Source organism: Lepidochelys kempii, chromosome 5 (genome assembly GCF_965140285.1).
Source record: "Lepidochelys kempii isolate rLepKem1 chromosome 5, rLepKem1.hap1, whole genome shotgun sequence".
NCBI classification, from domain to species: domain Eukaryota; kingdom Metazoa; phylum Chordata; order Testudines; family Cheloniidae; genus Lepidochelys; species Lepidochelys kempii.
The window spans coordinates 113,863,210-113,881,130 of record NC_136384.1 but is presented as its reverse complement, the minus strand read 5'-3'; the positions used below and the strand labels follow the sequence as shown (position 1 = coordinate 113,881,130).

The following is a 17,921-nucleotide window of genomic DNA, read 5'->3' as shown; positions in this document are numbered from 1 at the left end:
AGCTCTGACACCACAGAGCCTTACACCTGTGTCCCTGTTCCCATTCCTACCCTTAGCCAAACATGATTCCAACTTCCTTACTCCCATTCCCTGTTCCCATCTCCCCCTTTAGCAAAACATGATTCCAATTTTCTTACCCCCATTCCCTGTTCCCATCTCACACACCCACATGCCCATGCCCACCCCCACCCACACCCAGTCACTTCCTCATTGACTACAGATTATATAGTAAAACTTGAGTTCTGCTTAGCTATACCTTAACCAATCATTCTCCTGAAATTTAACTAACCAATCCTAACATATTGTAACATGATTATGTAACCAATTATATCCCACCACCTCAATTAGTTTACACCCAGCAAAATTAATTATACAGCAGACAGGAACAATCACAGAACCAGACAGAGATTATACAGACAAACAACAGCAAAGTGGGAACTATAATGACAAAACAATACAGAAGTGAGGATTTCACATCCCAGCTATTGATAAGTGAGTTCTTGCCAGACAGGATGCTATCAAACTAAGTTTCCTTTTACATTTTCTAGGCACTTCCCTTTCTCTGGAGGTGATAGGAATACAATCCTGTCCTGATAGTGCCTAACAGCCCAATAGCACCTTATTTCAATGTGACTAGTTTGGAATGTGAGGATGTGACCGTTCGCTTCCCAGCTTATGGCTGCCTCTGCTGCTTAGCCAAAGGCCTTAGCCTAAGAACAGGGCCTCAGACTGTCACAGTAAGAGAAGGCCCTTACACCAGCAGACAGTGATCTTGATTCTTTCTTTTATACCTCTATCACTAGCCAAGTGATAAGAATACACCTAAATTCTTAGAGTATAGGCCTTTACAGACAGGCCTGAATATCTATATCCTAACAGAAATTTTCACCATGGTGGAAGGAAAAAGTGATGGGGTTCTCTCTCAGCTCCATAGTCTGGAAAAGTGACTCGATAATGGAGAGCAATATGTGTGTGCTGTATGTCCTGTTTCTGATCCCCAGGATTTGTGATACCATTTGCGTTGTGATATAAACATCATAATACAAATAGTATTGTATTTTGGTTTGGCAGGTGCAGTTCGCCTGGACAGACTCTCACATGGGCAGTTCAGGAAGGTTATTTTACCACCCAATTGGTTACCCAGCCCAAATTCCCCCTTTGCCTCATTGACTGGGATGCACAAAACATATTTAATGCACTGACAGAGTTTAACGAATGAGAAGCAAGGATAAAGACAGTGGGCCAAATCCTCAACTCCTGCAAATTAGATAAGTGCAATTGAAATGAATAGAGCTATACTGGTTTGCTCTGATTATACCCTACATTATCTGACTTCAGGGCCTGGGGAGAAGTTCTATGGCAATTTGGGCCAAGAAAGTAAAAGCACAAAGAGCGAAAACCTAACCTCACTGAAGGCACAGGGAGTTTTGCCATTGAATTCAGTGAGGCTGCAATTTTACCCAAAGGATTTAAGATTCTTTTCCCACTGACCAGAGTTTTGCCATACAGGTGAAGGGAAGGAAAATTTAACTCATTTAAATGGATCATTGATCCAGAGACAACCAGCAACTTCAATATGGTTTACCACCAACCTGAGAGGAAAAGTATACATTTTGGGGAGATACCATGGCCCAAATTTCCAAACAAAGACACCCATGGTCTTTTGTTAATACTTTGTTCAAAGAAGACATTTCATTTTTATTCCCAGGTTGTATCTAATAAGGACAGTTATTTCCAGGACACCTTTCTGAATTTTCCACAACTGAAGTCATGTCTCCTTTTTAAAGTAAGATATTTGGCATTGTTAACGGACCCTGTGGGTAATGTTAAAATCAGACTAGAGTTACTAGAGCATGCCCAGTTTTATTTGGCTTTATGTTTTTTCTCCATTAGTGGTGGGCACATGACAGCGTGTGAGGGGAGACGCTTCTGAAATGAAACATTCCTGCCTCCAACCCTGCCCCTGACTACTGGTGGTCAGAGTTACAAAGACTTGTTAGCTATTTGATGCTTACTGATTAGTAAGCACTTGCCTCTGGAAGAATATCCCAGGGTACCATTAAGAGGTGAACAGTTGCCAACAGTTAACATTCTGTGAGAGCTGAGATATTTTAGTTATTTTCCACAATCCTAAGGAACACCAGAAGTAGCCATGGAAAGAGCAACAGCACTTCACAAAAGTTACAGCAACAATCAGCAGGAAAGTGATTAAGCATTATTCTGTGACAAGGAGCAAGGGATCTGTGAATTCATTTATTGTGCAAACAGTGCAGATAATGTAAAAACTGTCTGTTGCAGAGTATAATATTCCTAGGGTGTTCTCTTCCTCTGTGAAGTTCTGCATTGTACCTACCTACAAAACATTCATGAACCTTGTAGAGACTGCAGAGAAAATGTGTGCACATAATGTATCTTTTTTATCATTTGTCTTGTAGTAGCGCCTTGGAGCCTCAATAATTGGCCAGGACCCCGTTGTGCTAGGTACTATTCAAACAGTGAACAAAGATGGCCCCTCCTACAAAGCGTTCCAGCCTAAGTATACATATTAAAATCACATCATATACTATATACACACAGCATTGTGTGTGTGTGCGGGAGAGAGAACACTCCTCTCAAGCTGAAGAGTTTAAGGGGGGAGCAATCAAGAAAATATTTGAAGTGGGAAAAAAAAAAGTCCTTTGTTTCACATTTGTGGTTTTCTAGCCCTTGTGATCTTCATGTATATGAAGAAAATAAACTATAAAGGGGCTGGATTTGTTTTTGTTAGCAACGTGTGTTCCTGTAACCAACTGATTGGATAATAGGACTCGTATGATTGCCTTTTGTCTGCTGACTCACCAGAGGGCAGCAGCCTTCTAGATATTATGTCAGCATATAAGAATCTAAGACATGCTTGTTATTCTTTGAAACAGGTCCTCAAACAGTCTCCTTGCATGTTATATACTGATGTCAGCAGTATTGTTTTCTATGTTTTGCTGGCAGTCTGATCGCTGTAACATTTTAGAAAGTCAGTGAGCCAAGGGAAAGTGTCTAATATTAAAAAAAAACAACAAAAAAAACACCCTCTTACAGCTAAATGTTTCAGTATCAGTATAGTACAGTAACACCAGCTCCCGCACACACAGCCTATTTTCCATGTCCCACTTGAGAGAGGAGTTCAGCTGAAAAGATTTTAAGATAGAAGTTCTCTTTTGCAGTTAGACCAGGATTACTGGGTTTAAATGGATGCCATTTTCTACCCATCAACTTTCCCTGCTTAGAAACACTGGAGGGCAAATCTAAACCTCTGAGTTTGGGAGGGGAACGTTCCCTTCTGCTAATACAAAAACAAGTCAAGCTAACTCTCCATGTAGGAGAACAGGAAGTATGGTTTGAAAGATGGGCCAATTGAATATACACCTCACTGGCTACTGTTGTATTCAGCTTTCTGAAGTCAACCAAATACTCACTTCACACATCCTGATTGTTGCTAGCAGCAGCAGCCCTGAGCCAGCAGTGCTGATCAGCACTCAAAGCTCTGTCCAGCCTAGCCCAGTCAATAGTACTTCCCATCCTCCCAATCAAGTAAGGAGAAAAGCAGAGAGAAAGCCATCCTGACCCCCAAATTCCCTCTGTTGCACTCTCCCTAGACCTATTTACCCTTCCCAGAGTTATCAGTAATTAATGTCTGAGAGTTAAAAATTACTTCATTGCAGAGGGGGAAATTCCTGGCTGGTGTAAAAAGGTGTAGCTCAATTTAGGATCAGATCCTTAATCTCTGACTCCTTTCCCCATCTGTAAAATTGGGATAATACTTTCCTGCTTCACAGCGCTACCTCACGGGGATGTTGTGAGGATAAATACTTTATAGATAAATAGATACTTTATAGGAGTCAGTCATGCTATGGTTATGGGTGCCATAGAAGCTCACTGATAGACAGGAAAATTTCACTGTACTATTCTGCTTACTAGAGTCCTGAGTAGTCTAGTGTAAAACCAAATTAATAAGTTTTCAGCATAGACTTAGTAGTGTTATTTTTTATGGAACCTGGAGATAATCTGCATGCAGATTTAAGGTCTGATCCCATTTTCATTTAAGTCCATGGAAATTTTGCCATTGTTTACTGTTGGAAGAGGACTGAGTCTAGAATTTATCTTCAACTACCATTCTAAACAGCAGATGAAGACTGGCACAAAGGAACCTTAGAGAGATGAGGCCATTCCCTCAGTGAATGTTGTCAACACATCTGTGCCTTTTACTCTTTCCTTATTCATTCATATATATAGAGAGAGAGAGAGAAAGATATACACCACACCCCTCAGGCAAATTTTTTTTAAAAATCCTATGTCATAGTTCATGGGAGGGCAAGAGAAATTATAAAGAATACAATGGGAATGCAAGGCCTTATCAGAAGCCATCCTCAAGAGACTAGAAGAATTTTGTAAGCACTGAAGTGTGGCATGCATGCAAGACCACAGGCCTCAGTAGAACAGTTTCATAACAATGTTTTCAGAGTGCGAGGGGGCTTGCACACAGCAGCAGGCTTCCTTACACTTAAGATTAAAGGTCACTTTCTTCTTTACCAATGTAACTACTTGGTTTTCATTGCCACACTTCAAAAGAAAAGTGTGATTTGGGTTTAGATATGGCTGGGTACCCAAAGAGATCTTTTTGCTTTTTGAGTATGTATCAGTGATAGATTAATTATTTGGGTTTATTTTTATTTTTTTCATATTACAGTAACATCTAGAGGCACCAACTGAAATCATGGCCCTATTGTGCTGGGCCTTATACAAAACACAAGACAGCCTATGTCCGAATGACCTTACAACCTAAATAGACTAGGCAGACAAAGGTGGGAAGGAAAGCTGGCACCAAAAGGTGAAATAACTTGCCCAAGGTCATGCAGCAGATCAGTGGCAGAGCTGCGAATAGAACCCAGGTCTTTTAAATCCCAGGCCAGTGCCTAATCCACTTGTTCATGCTGCCTTGAGAATAAGGACCTTTGCTACCCTTTTTGACTTCCTTACCCCTAAAAGTGTAGCTACTTTGTTCTTGTCAACATCATTTGTGGAAAGAGATTATACCACAAAATGGCATTACTGAGCTCTTGCCAGTTGGAGAAAGATGCAGCTTCCATGGCATGCACAGATAAGCATAGCATCTCTGAGAAGAAATTCAAGGCTACAAAGTACATCAAAGCTTCAAGTATATTTATACCCGAGACCAATGTCAATGACCCAATGCAGCCTTTACAACTTCTTAGACCCTCACAGTTTCAGGAGCCACACACCACATGCATAAACCCAACTTGCTAGCTAGAGTGCCATGCCCAATTCATGATCCCAAGCGACTTCAGTAACAATTCACTACAGACCATGTAACTGCCATCCCAAGCCCCTCAATCCTGCAAGGTGTTTAAGGCCTTCTGGGCATTTTACTGGATGTGAGGAGTTTGAAATTTTCTAAAAGGAGAACACACCTCTTTTTGTAAGTCTCATTTTACAAAAGGCTTGGCTGATTAACCTCACTTCTGTGAGCTGTGGGGAGGAACCTCCTCTCTCCACTGAGAAGCCCCTAGATTCAGCTCATATGTAAAATCTAGACCCACAAGAAAAAAAGAGGTAGAAATTTACTTTTTTTAAAATGAATGCTTAAGTCTCTAGTAGTCACTTGGTACCCTGTTATAAGCCCATCAGGGATGACATGCCATTCTGAAGTGATCATCCAAATGTTAATTTTTTTTTAAGTGGAGGTTCATCTACTTTGGTCCCAGGCACTAGATCTCAACCAAATGTGCCCATTAAATTAGGTTCTCTCCTCCATTTTTAACTATGGAGTGGTGGTAGGGCGAGTTAGACTCTTTGGACAGCAGTGAACATCTTTTGTTTTGGTATGTTAAAAGACAACCCCTAATTCACATCAGATTTTAAAGAAATATTGTTTAATTCTGGCCTAAAACTGTAGGTTTATTAATGATCCGGAAGAGGGAGTGAACAGTGAGGTCACAAAATTTGCATTCAATACCAAAATTATTGAGGTTTATCATGACTAACAAACTGCGGAGAACTTCACAGAGACCTAACCGAAGACCTCAGTTGTGACACCCTGGGTCACTTTGAATAGTACCTTACTAGACACACTACTCACCATGAGGCAGGGAGCCAAAGCTACATGAATGGGGAGCACAACCGCAGATGAAATTCATGGTTAACAAGTGCAAGGTAATGCATATGGGAAGGAACCATTTGAACTACCCATACACATTGCTGGGTTCTAGCTTAAGTATAGCAACTAAGGAAAGAGATTGTTCCACAAGTGACACGACTGGACATCATTGTGGACAGCTCAGTGAAAACCTCTGCTCAATAGGCAGCAGCAGCCAAGAAAGCAAACAAAATAGGAGCTTGTACAAAGAAAAGGAGAGACAATAAAACTGAAGATATTAGAATGCCTTCCTCATTGGGCATACGGTGTTCAGATCTGGGAATCCTATCTCAAAAAAGAGCTAAAGCTAGTGCATCTTTTTGTAATAATTTTAACATCCATCAAATTAAGTTTGGGTTTGATGGTTTTGTTCTAATGGCTTTGTTTTAGAAACTGGAAACTCTGAAGTGCACTCCCTTTATCCCCATAATGATAGAGGTTATTCTCTGGTGTTGATATCATCTAATTATTTCCAGTGGATGGCACTGTGTACTGAACATCAAGAACCTGCTGAACAAGTTAGGCTTTCTGAAAAACAAGCAGAGTCCTTGTTAATTGGGCCTCGTCAGACCTAGATTGCGGTAGTTCTTTCAACAAAACCACCCTGTGCAACTTCATTGTAGATCTCTAAAGCTATGCTAGCTTTGAACATTTTGCTAAATTTTAAACATTGCCAGGTGGTGCCTGGTGATTTAGTTCTGTCCCACACAAATTCGGTACCACTGCTATCTACAGTACCACAAGCTTAGTTAGTGAGAATGAGGAACTTCAAGCTCTGTTTCAACTCAGTTTTCTGCTTGGTCTTCTCCTTCCTCACCACTCCTAACACACCACCGCCCAACCTTCCTTCACTCTAGCTGGTTATGTCATATGTTCTCCATCTGGTGCTTTACCTCCCCAGCCTTCCTTATCTTGGGCCAGTCACAGTGCTGCTGCTTCTGCCTTCAATTTGCTGTAATGTGTAAGATAAAGCACATTAGAAGTAGTACAGTGGATCCAAAGAGTTCTACCTTGATAGCTCTTTGGCATCATTTTAGGGTGCTTTGTTAGCAAAGCACATACAGCAGTGTCCCTAGCAGCTTAGTTTGTATTATTTGTACAATCATTCTGACACAAGAGTTCACTCGAAAAATCTTATGTAGAACGAAAGCATTTCAAATGCAAATCATGTTTCATTTTTAAAGTATTATTTCAAAGCCACAATGACTTACGGTAAAAATCCAATTTATGATCAGTATGGCACACAATCTGAGATTAGTTCACAGCCAGTGGTGAGCTATATATGGCATCAAATATTTACCTTTTGATACATAAACAATGGGATTGTGTCTAGTAGAAACCTTCTCTTTCACGTCATGCATTTTATCCCAGAATACTACTGATATATTAAACAAACAGAATACTGACAATTAAACATTATATAAACCATGTCCAAATATACCCACCCTGTTTAAAAATAGCCAATCATTAACAGGACTTAATTTTGTTTGGAACCTGCCCTATGATCTGGGTAGCAAAGTTTCTTCATGAATATATGAGAGTCCCCAGAGTTATTACAGCTCCCCTTCCTAATAGTTCTAATCCTATAAACGTTTCTGATTTTTAAGAACACCAATAAGCACTTTTTTTTGTTTCTTCCATGCAAGGATCCATAGACAATTTACATCCATTCACTATTTAAGTATCAAACACCCTTGTGAGGAAGGCATAATTCTATTTATTTTTCCAAGAGGCTAAACCAAGGCAAAGGGGGACAGATCCTCAGCTGATGTAAATTACCAAAGCTCCATTGATGTTAATGACAATTTACACCAGCTGAAGATTTGGCCAGTGACAAAGTAAATCAGCGACAGGGAATACAGGAGTCCTAGGTCCAATTCCCTGCTTTCATCACCAAATTGTCTCCTTATGTCTTCCTCAGCAAAGACTGCAAAGCCTTTGGAAAAAACTTGAGATCCATGGTATTTACAATGAAAAGTCGCAAAGGGTTTTTTTTTTAAATTAGTATGATGATACATTGGCCTTAGGAATAGCTGCAGACATTCTTTAAACATTCTCTTTAACTAAAATAAAAAGGTCTTGCACTCCCAAAAATTGAATAGAAAAAAAAAACAATGTTTATTTACAAAACTGCTGGCTCACTATACCCCCCACACTGAAATTCCTATGAGACACAATAAAGATGCAAACAGTAATCTGAATTCCTAGCTCAGAGAGTTAAAGGAGAGGGATGATATCATGGCTCCACTGAAGACTATGGCAAAACTCCCACTGACTTCAACAGAGTCAGGATTTCATCCAAGATATTTACTTGAATTCCTGTAGGTTATAGCTAATTATATTCATTGTAAAAAGGACAGAAGCTGCCCGTTTTAACGTTTGAAGATATCCAGCCACTTATTCAACTGATTTTCAGCTGTCTTTTTAAGCCGGATAAGATTTTCATCCATGAATATTAAAATCCAAATTGAATGTACGAATACTTTATTTTGGTCTATAACTTTCTTGGTGCTGCATCTTAGGAAAGCTGTTTATCAAATACTCCTATTAAAAACATTCCCCATTACATCAATTCAAAAATCCCATGGAAACCTAGTTAACATGAAATGGACACTCCTTTGGTGATAACTCTGTATCTAAATTTTATAAAACATGCCAACAACTAAAGAAACAAAAAGCTCCTGGTAAATGAATCAAATGATTATAGCAACAAAAGGTTCCTTTCTGTCTGTTTCATTGAACATTGCAGGAAAACTTACCTTTCTTGATAGAAAACAAATAGTCTAAAATACCATAATCTAACAACATTCCTCCTCTAACAAGCTGTGAATTCTGGCCTAGTCCTGCAAACCATTAATAGACTTCACTTAAATGGTTCCACTTAAGTCACTGGGACTATTTATGAAGATACAGCTATACTACAGAGTGGTATGAACCTGAAGCGTGGAAACTTAAGAGGCAAGCTTAGAAGCGACTATTATGGATCTCAAGTATCAGCGGGGTGGCCCTGTTAGTCTGTATCCACAAAAACAACAAGAACTCTGGTGGCACCTTAAAGACTAAAATTTATTTGGGCACAAGCTTTCATGGGTAAAAAACCCACTTCCTCAGATGCATGGAGCGAAAATTACAGATGCAGGCATTATTATACCAGCACATGAAGAGAAGGGAGTTCTCTTACCTTACCTTCTCTTACAAGGTAACTTGTAACTCCCTTCTCTTCATCCCTTCTCAGTTTCGTAGTTCTAGCTATTGTACTGCTTTGTTGTTTAAGACAGAGTACTTGCATTGCTGCTACTTATACATGTAGATCGAGATCATAGCCAGGCAGAGTTTTATTGAAGCGGATTCCAGCCTTCCGAGTCATTTGGATCAGAAGCATTCTTCTTGTCATAAGTTATCTAAATTACTCTTATACATTTAAAGTATTCTTCTTCAATGCTTGATGCCCTCAGACTTGTATTTAAGATAATGTAAAAGTCATTCTTCATTGGCAGGTCAGTTTCCTTGGCTGAATTGTGCTCTCATTATTATCTGAGTGAGACCAGACAATCACTACACTCTCAAAAGAACGCAGACAGAAAAATGTTAAAAGACCAAACCACCACATCACCTGTAGGTGAAGCACTTTTCATGAAGTGTTTACTCTGTGTCTTACTTCTCAGTCCTTGTCCTCATAGGAAATCTGCACAAACACCTTCAAAAGACGAGCCTGTGAGCTTAAATTCATAACTTTGCTGGACACTAAAAATCATGGTCTTAATAAAGATACTGGATTTATGGCTTATTACAACCCACTAACCTCCCTTTTTAGTTTATGGGCTTATCTACATTACCACTTAAGTCGACGTAAGTTACATGGCTCAGGGGTGTGAAAAAGTCACATTGACTTCAACCGGTGTCCACACCACGCTATGTCAGCGGGAGACACTCTCCCGCCAACATAGCTTCTGCCTCTAGTTGAGGTGGAGTAATTATGCTGACAGGAGGGCGCTCTCCTGTCGACCTAGCATGTCCTCATCGGACATTCTACAATGGCGCAGCTACACCAGTGCATTCTAAGGACTTGTCTAAACTAGGGAATTTTGTACCAGTCCAACTATAATCAATGTAGCTTTGTGATTTACCCCCAGTAACTTATCAGAGGGAAAAAAATCACACTGGTCTTACACTCAGACAGCCTAGCTACACTGGAGGTTTGCATCAATGGAACGACAGCAGTACCAAAAAAAAAAAAAAAGACACTCCCCTCCCCAGAGGATTTAAACGAAAGCTATGAGATGCCTTAATATTGGCAATTCAAGAAATTAGGGGTTTTGAGCAGGCAAGTATTTTCCACTTCAGAACTGGTCCTGACTCCACAATCTTTTAGTCTGTGTGGTGAACCAAAGTGTTTCCAGATCTTTTGTTTATCTTACCAGACAAACAAATTTTAGCTCCACCCTGGCCATGCAGCCTGTGGGCCTACAGAGAGTGGGTGTATTTCGTAGTATTTCAGAGTCTGCACAGCCTTTTTTCCTGGAAGATATTTGCTTTCCTTTTGAAAGGGAGGCCTCTGCACGACCTGCAGTTTTCCTTTATACAGAGATAGACTTCTATTCCTGAGGTATCTTATATCTATATCATCCCTTCAGGTATACTGAGATATGTACCTTTAACTATTTGAATTGTAATTTATACCCACTCATTTAAAGTCTGATTTTTTAAAAAAATCTTTAGAAAACCATTTCATATTGTAATAATAAATTGGGACCATACTATAGCGATGTTCCATGGCTACATCAAACATTCCACTGTAATGTCCTAGCATGAACTGAGCCAGAAGTAGTGAAGCATGGGAGGAATGGACATCACAGACCCTAAAAAAAAAAAAAAAAAGGTATTAATTTAATAGTGTGCTCAATGAACCTCTAAGCTCAGAGATCTAAAAATCTCTGTGAAAGTCAGCTTTAAGATAAACGAAAGAAAAAAAATTAAGTCATTTTAAAAGTGCCCTGCAGAGGAAAATTAGAGCTGGTCAGGAATTTCCCATTAAAATGTTTTTTCAATTAAAATTTCATTTCTGTAAAATTCCATGTGGAAAATGTTGATTTTATCTAATTTTTTTTTTTTTACTGAGAAAATAGAAATTAAATATTTTGTTTCAGTTGGATTCAACCCAAAACAAAAACACATTTTGGACAAATTCAACCTGAACTGAAACGTCAAACCAAACCAAAATGTTTCAGTTCTTGTCAGTTCAACATTAATCTACATCCTTCTGAGCTGCCACAGAGCTTCACGGGAGTCCCACGACATACAGCATCATGAGATGTAGTCTGGGCAGGGAACATGGGGGCAGAAGACACCCAAACTACAACTCCCATGAGTCACCATGGCAGCTCAGTGGATGCAGTTTAATGGCAAACTGACTCAAAATTAAATGTTTCTATTCAATTTCACAAATAATAATAAAGTCTTTCAGTATGAGAATGTTGAAATGTTTCGACATTTCTCAAACTTTTAATTCTGAAAGTATTGAGATTTGGACTTTACATCCAGATTCAGGATGAAAATGGCAAAACATTGGAATTTCCCATGAGATGGACCTTTGATATTTTTTTTTTAAATCAGCTCTAATGAAAAGCAAATATTCACCTCATCAGTGTGCTCTGAATAAGAGAAAGTCTCACAAGCATAAACAAAATGTAAGGCAAATTAGACTAAATCCTGACCTCAGGTCACACTGTTGTCAGTCTGAAATAATGCAAATAAGTCAGTGGCATTTGTACAGATTTTTACCAGTGTAACTGAGAACAAAAACTAGGCTGTTTTTTTTACCAAAATCATGAAGTAGCAAATAGGATATGGGTAGTATTCTTTAAATAAATGTAACCTGCTAGTGGCATTAACCCTGTTCTATATTTTAGAAGCTGTCAGAAACCAGCAAGGGCAGCAGTATGTATATAACTAGGCCTTGTGTGTTAACATATAGTTAGTAAAACATTGGTATTTGGAACCTACATGGCTTCTACACAAGAACAATAGGAAAAGAGCAAAAGACAACTCATGGCAAATCTATCTTGCTGTGATACTGCAGAAGGTATCAAAGTGATATACAATTACCCACAAAACTATGAAAGCCTGAATAGGGATATTATATATATGTATAGTAGTGGTGTACAACTCAGTTTTCAACATTTCTTTCAAAATGCTCAATAATAGTAATAATAATACTTCATATATAGTATCTCTCAGGCCTGACTCTGATCTCACACCAATACATACCTGGAGTAACTCCACTGAAGAAAAATAATAAAACAATGGAATTATACTGCATTTGCACCACTGAAAGTGAAATCAGAATCAGGCCTATCATCTGTCACATCCTTTGTACTAGCTCTATCCTTCAGCAGGATTTCTGGAGTTTAAAGAATTGGCAATATATACCAGAGAAATCATTGGGGCTGAAGATCCCCCCTGTTCAGAGGCCCAGCACAAGGCCTATGCACCACTTAAATCCTCCGAATAGGGCTCACATGGGATTTGCTGGGCTCCTGTACAGGGGTGAATTTCTCCCTTGTATGTTAAGTATGAGACCTCTCTTCTCTTAAACAGCCATCAGGTACTTTACTAGCAGTGGAAAAGGACTTACTCAACTATGCAGTTCTCAAGTGCAGGAATGCACATTACAGCAAAATAGTCAGTACCAATAATTTCATCCTTGTTTTATAAGTGTGTAGATTCAGTTTTCTCAAAGAGTCATTTGGTCCCTGGCATTAGCAGAAGCTAGATCCCTTTCTGCAAAGATTTGGTCTTTCAGGCACTGTCTTGTGAATGCCTGAATTTGAAGCATTCTGAGTGTACAGGGCTGTTCCTCTCTATCCGAAGTCCCTTCACCTTTTTGGCCTTAGAACAGGATATTTGGAATGTTTGCAGACCATACTTGGCAGGAATGAAATCTGAATTTGTGTCCTGAATAATGAACTTTGACTATCAAAGACTACTGAGAACTCCAGTTAAAGTTGAAATGATCTTTCTTCATCAGTCCCCTTCTGCCTATATTTCTCCTTGGCTAGACAAAGGTTTCCATGGAGTATTTGAGTTCCCACTGTGTGCTCTTTCTGATAGATTGGGTGTGCTCTCTCTCCCTGGTCTGTATCAGTTTACCAGAGTAAGATGTTACTGAGTTGGGAGCTCTGAAATGGAGGGACAGCACAGCGAGACAGGCTGAAGTAAGCCTAACTCTTTTTTCCCCTCCTACGTGTAAAGACCATATTTTAAGGTCCTGTATTTGGAGGGCTATGTTTGTTTGGATTAGCTCGTCAAAGGGACAGGACACTGCATTCGTTTATTAGTTAATTATAATAAATACCTATTGCTGGAGGAGTCTTACCCAGTTTTAGGTTTTATTTCCATCACCCCAGGATCTGAAGGGACGATTAGATGGAACACCCTTCAGAGCCCATCAGCCCATCAGCCATATGACTTTTGTGATAATCTGCGGAGCTGCCATTACTGGACCAGACCCAGAAACTAAACACTGGTCTCGGATATAATAGCACAGAACAGGTCAAAACTTGTTGACCCCAAAAACTTTTCCCACTGAAACATGGGGTTTCATCAGAATTGAAGTGTGTGTGGGGAGGGGGGAAAGGTAAACGCTGGCAATGCAGTCCAATTTTTGGACAGGACATTTCTAAATAAAAAAAACTTTTAATTTCAAATAGACATTTCAAATATATTGAAACATTTTTTCTGATCAAATCTGAAAACTTTTGTTTCCACCAAAAATGTTCAAAAATTTTAAATTTCAGCATTTCCCATTTGAAATTTTTCTGAACTTTTCTTCCCAAAAAGTGTTCACTATTTTGATTTCTCATTTCTGGACAAAAACATATACTGAACTATCAGAGTTTTCCATAGGATGAAATATCAGAGTTTTCCCACCAGTTCTACAAAGCACTAACAATAGGGCCACTGGACAGTCCCTGGTCTAAAACATAGTTCGACTTCTGTCAGCCTCATGCTGCAGTGCTCCCCACCACCTCATTCCCAGCCACCCAGCAGCCTCTCCATTGGATTGCCTTCCTCCAGCTCTGTTTCTGTGTTCCCATTAGAAAGCAGCAGCTTGTTCTGTTTCTCTACACTCATAGCGAATCTACTCCACACCTGTCTGCTCAGCTCCTCTCCATTTCTGAGCATTCAGTTTGCTGTACCCCTCCCTGCTCTGAGCCTGCATTGCATCTTTTAAACATTGTACAAATATTTATCCTCACAACACCCTAGTGAGATAAAGACTAACTACCTTTTTTCAGTGACTAGCATAATGGGACGCAATCTGATTGGGGACTCTAAATGCTACTAGAGTACTAATATTTTTCTGAAAAAGAAATTAGTAGTATCCCCATTTTACATATTGAGACTCTGAAGCACAAGAAGGTTAAACGAGCTGCCCTAATTCACAGGGCAAGGCAGTTCAGAGTTAGGATTAGAATTCTCATGCTGCTGTTCTATCCTCAGACCATCAGACTCTGCTGCTTTAAAGATGTACAAGGGGCCTGTGTGAGAGCGGATACAAGGAACAAGGCATTCTCTTGATTTTCAGAAATTGTTTTATCTCCCAGCTGTGTTTCTTACTCTTTCAGATGGGAATATTCCCCCCCCCCTCCCATTTTACAAGGCAAGTGACACCACTCACAGCCACAGATAAAATTGTCAAACATTCAAAACAAGAGGGTACAGCTAGTGTTGGCTGGAGAAACTTGACCAAAAAAATCATATTTCTTCAGAATATGAGGTTCCATCAAAATTTTAATAGTTTTGCAAAATCAGGTTGATTTTTCCAGAATTTCATTTTGGAATAAAACAAAAGAAATTTGACACTTTGGAATGAAATGTTTTGAATTTTCATTTTGAAATGACTGTTTCAAAATTCTTTTTATTTTTATTATAATATACAATATTACATTACATAATAGAACACAAAATAAAAAAGTCAAAGTTGACAAAAATTAAACATTTCAAATGTCCTGAAAAAGAAACAAAAAAACTACTCAATTTTCCTTCATGGAAAATTTTGAAATTTTCATTTTTTTACCCTCCGATTGGGATGAAGCCAAATTTCAATATCTCAAAATCTTTTGCAAATTGTAACTTCTATCCTGTGCACAAGTCCAGATACAATAGGTATACTGCAAAAATCTTGCATTTGATACTAAATATATTTAATTTACAGATTGTTAAAGAGATCAGTTACCCAATTTGCATGTGCAAAAATAGCAGAGTGATGAGGTTAGATGGGAGAGGGTGCACATAGGTTTTTACTCATTAGTCCTCTATTCGGAATATCTGACTTGTAATGTAAAGGAGCATCAGGTAACAGCAATGTCACAAGCCTTCCATTAAAATCGAAGTGACCCACTCACATCTAAAACCCTTACTCTGAAGGGTTACACATCAGGGTATTACGAAGTATCTCGGAAAATGTCTAGCTAGCTTTTTGCACTCGTCTTATGTAATATAAAGCAGCTGAAATTGTGTTTATTTTAAAAAGTTGCCCAATAACTGAATGCTTCAATGACAAGTTTCAGACTGGAGCCAAGTTTGGAGACAAATTTATAAGCATTGGGGGGCGAGGGGCAAGAAAGAGAACAAATTTTTAAGTTAAAGTAATACACTAATAATCCAATATTTATGGAGGGAAAAAACCAAAATCAAAACAGCGCAAAATGGTGACTGAGGTAGAGAGACCATAAGGACTAAAAAGTGTTATTTTTTTCCACAAATATATCTTCCTACGTAAATACCACTTCACATGAAGAAAATAAAAAAGTAATAAGATCACTATAAATGCCATCATTATATTGCCATTGAGATGTAGCCATTTGACCCAAGCAACATGACAACAGATTTTTAAGGCTGAAGACTGAAGAATAAACTACTCTTTAAAGGTCCAGATAATTAGATTAGTTATTCCAGTTAGAATCTGTGCCTGGATACCAGAGTTAACACACTCAAACTTGAGTTACATGAGGTCTTTAATGAGCATATGTGGTTAGGCCCACAGTTTGACATCTCCTTCAAAAGAGGACGCTTGCAGCGGTAGCAGTGTCCCAAGCATTTCATGAGGCCATTGGTTCAGGAGAGAACCAGTGTCCTGTAGCCCCTATATGCCAGCAGGCAAGATGGTCTATCATCATGTGGTTAGAGTACCAGACTGATGCTTGGGAAATCCAGGTTCATTTCCTAGCTATACCACAGGCTTCTCTGTGTGGCCTTGGTCAAGTCATTTAGTCTCTCTGTACCCCAGCTGTTAAAATGGGGATGACAGCACTGTTTTACCTCCAAGGAGCTGCCCAGTGAACTTCATTAATGTTTGTGAGGTATTTGGGTGCTATGGTGATGGAGGTCAAATGCATACGGAGATGGGGAAGTGTACCATTGCATTCTCCCAGGGTAGAGCACCAAGGAAATTCCTCTTTCTAAACTAACTCTTCTCTGGCTCTAAACAGTTAATATTCTCTAAACACAGTTTTTTCCTTGTTCTTCTCTATGTGTTTTTCCTGTGGTTTGCATTATCATTTGCTATACAAAACAGGCAGGTGTCTCTCATCCATTCTCGGTCTCCAGATCCAACCACCTCACGCTGGCCTCACACTGCCCTGCCATCATAGAGGGAGCGACGCAAGCAAAAAACTTCACCACCTAAACAAATCCCACCAATTAAAGAGTAGGGGTGCCTTACAAGAGTCAGTCAATTGAGCCTACATGGTGAGTTTGGGTTTACTAGGAATTACAAGGGCCACGGCAGACTGGTTCAGATTCAAGGAAAGGAGGAATATGAATGTCCAAAACTAAGTTTTATCTACAATACACTTTTTTTAAAAAAAAAGTTCTAGAAAGCATTTGGTAATATTGAGGTTTATAGATCTGAAGAGCACCACAGATCTCACTTAGGCACCACATTACACAGCGATAGCTGTGCTTGTCAGTGAAAATAGAAATGCTGTTATGGAGCTCTCCTCCTTAATGGGTGGGTTCATCAATCAAATTCTGTACTGATTAACACCCACACCATCTCTTCAACCTCAGTGGGGTTACACAGGGTACAAGGTAGCACAAAATTTGGCCCTGTAACTCTAAGTAGCCACAAAAAAGCAATGTTCTGCTTAAGCCAAAAGACAACTCTGAAGGAAAACTGAGGGCTAATCTCCTGTTATAGTAGCCTATCATAAATGGAAACATTTCAGCTACTTATTGAGGTAACACCTACCTGTGCAGAGTTATCAGTATCTAAAATCAGTTTTCAGCAATGATACTTGAACCTGTGCCCTTTGTATTTCTATGGTACCTTTCGCTTTACAAACATCATTGACTTAAAATGTATTCCAATCCAAATTCATATTTGTCACACATCTTTCCCTTGAGTCAAATCCTGAGGTCCAGAGCACCTGCATCTCCCACTGAACTCAATGGGGCTTACAGGTTCTAGGCCAAATCCTGAGATTTGCCAGTCTCCTGCTGCAAGTCTGTACCATTGCTCACCCAGTATATTTGATTGATTGTAAAATATCACACACACCTAACAGCTCAATATGATTAATAATGAGGAAGAAGGCACTTGAGGCAAATACATATTATTACATCCATTTTACAGTTGGGTAAACAGGGACACAAAACTTAAATGATTGGCCTAAGACTACATAGTCTCTGAAGAACACTTAGAAGTTCTGACTTTTAGTCCCCTGATATA

At 39.2% G+C, this 17,921-nt stretch overlaps 1 long non-coding RNA gene across 1 annotated transcript in view; it reads right to left on the bottom strand.

Annotated features, from left to right (window-relative positions):
* LOC140911765 (uncharacterized) overlaps positions 1-17,921 on the bottom strand; it is a 121,878-nt gene that overhangs the window by 57,003 nt on the left and 46,954 nt on the right. The window contains exon 2 of the long non-coding RNA XR_012159118.2: positions 10,946-11,046. This is a non-coding gene — a long non-coding RNA (uncharacterized LOC140911765). The remainder of the gene's footprint in view (positions 1-10,945; positions 11,047-17,921) is intronic.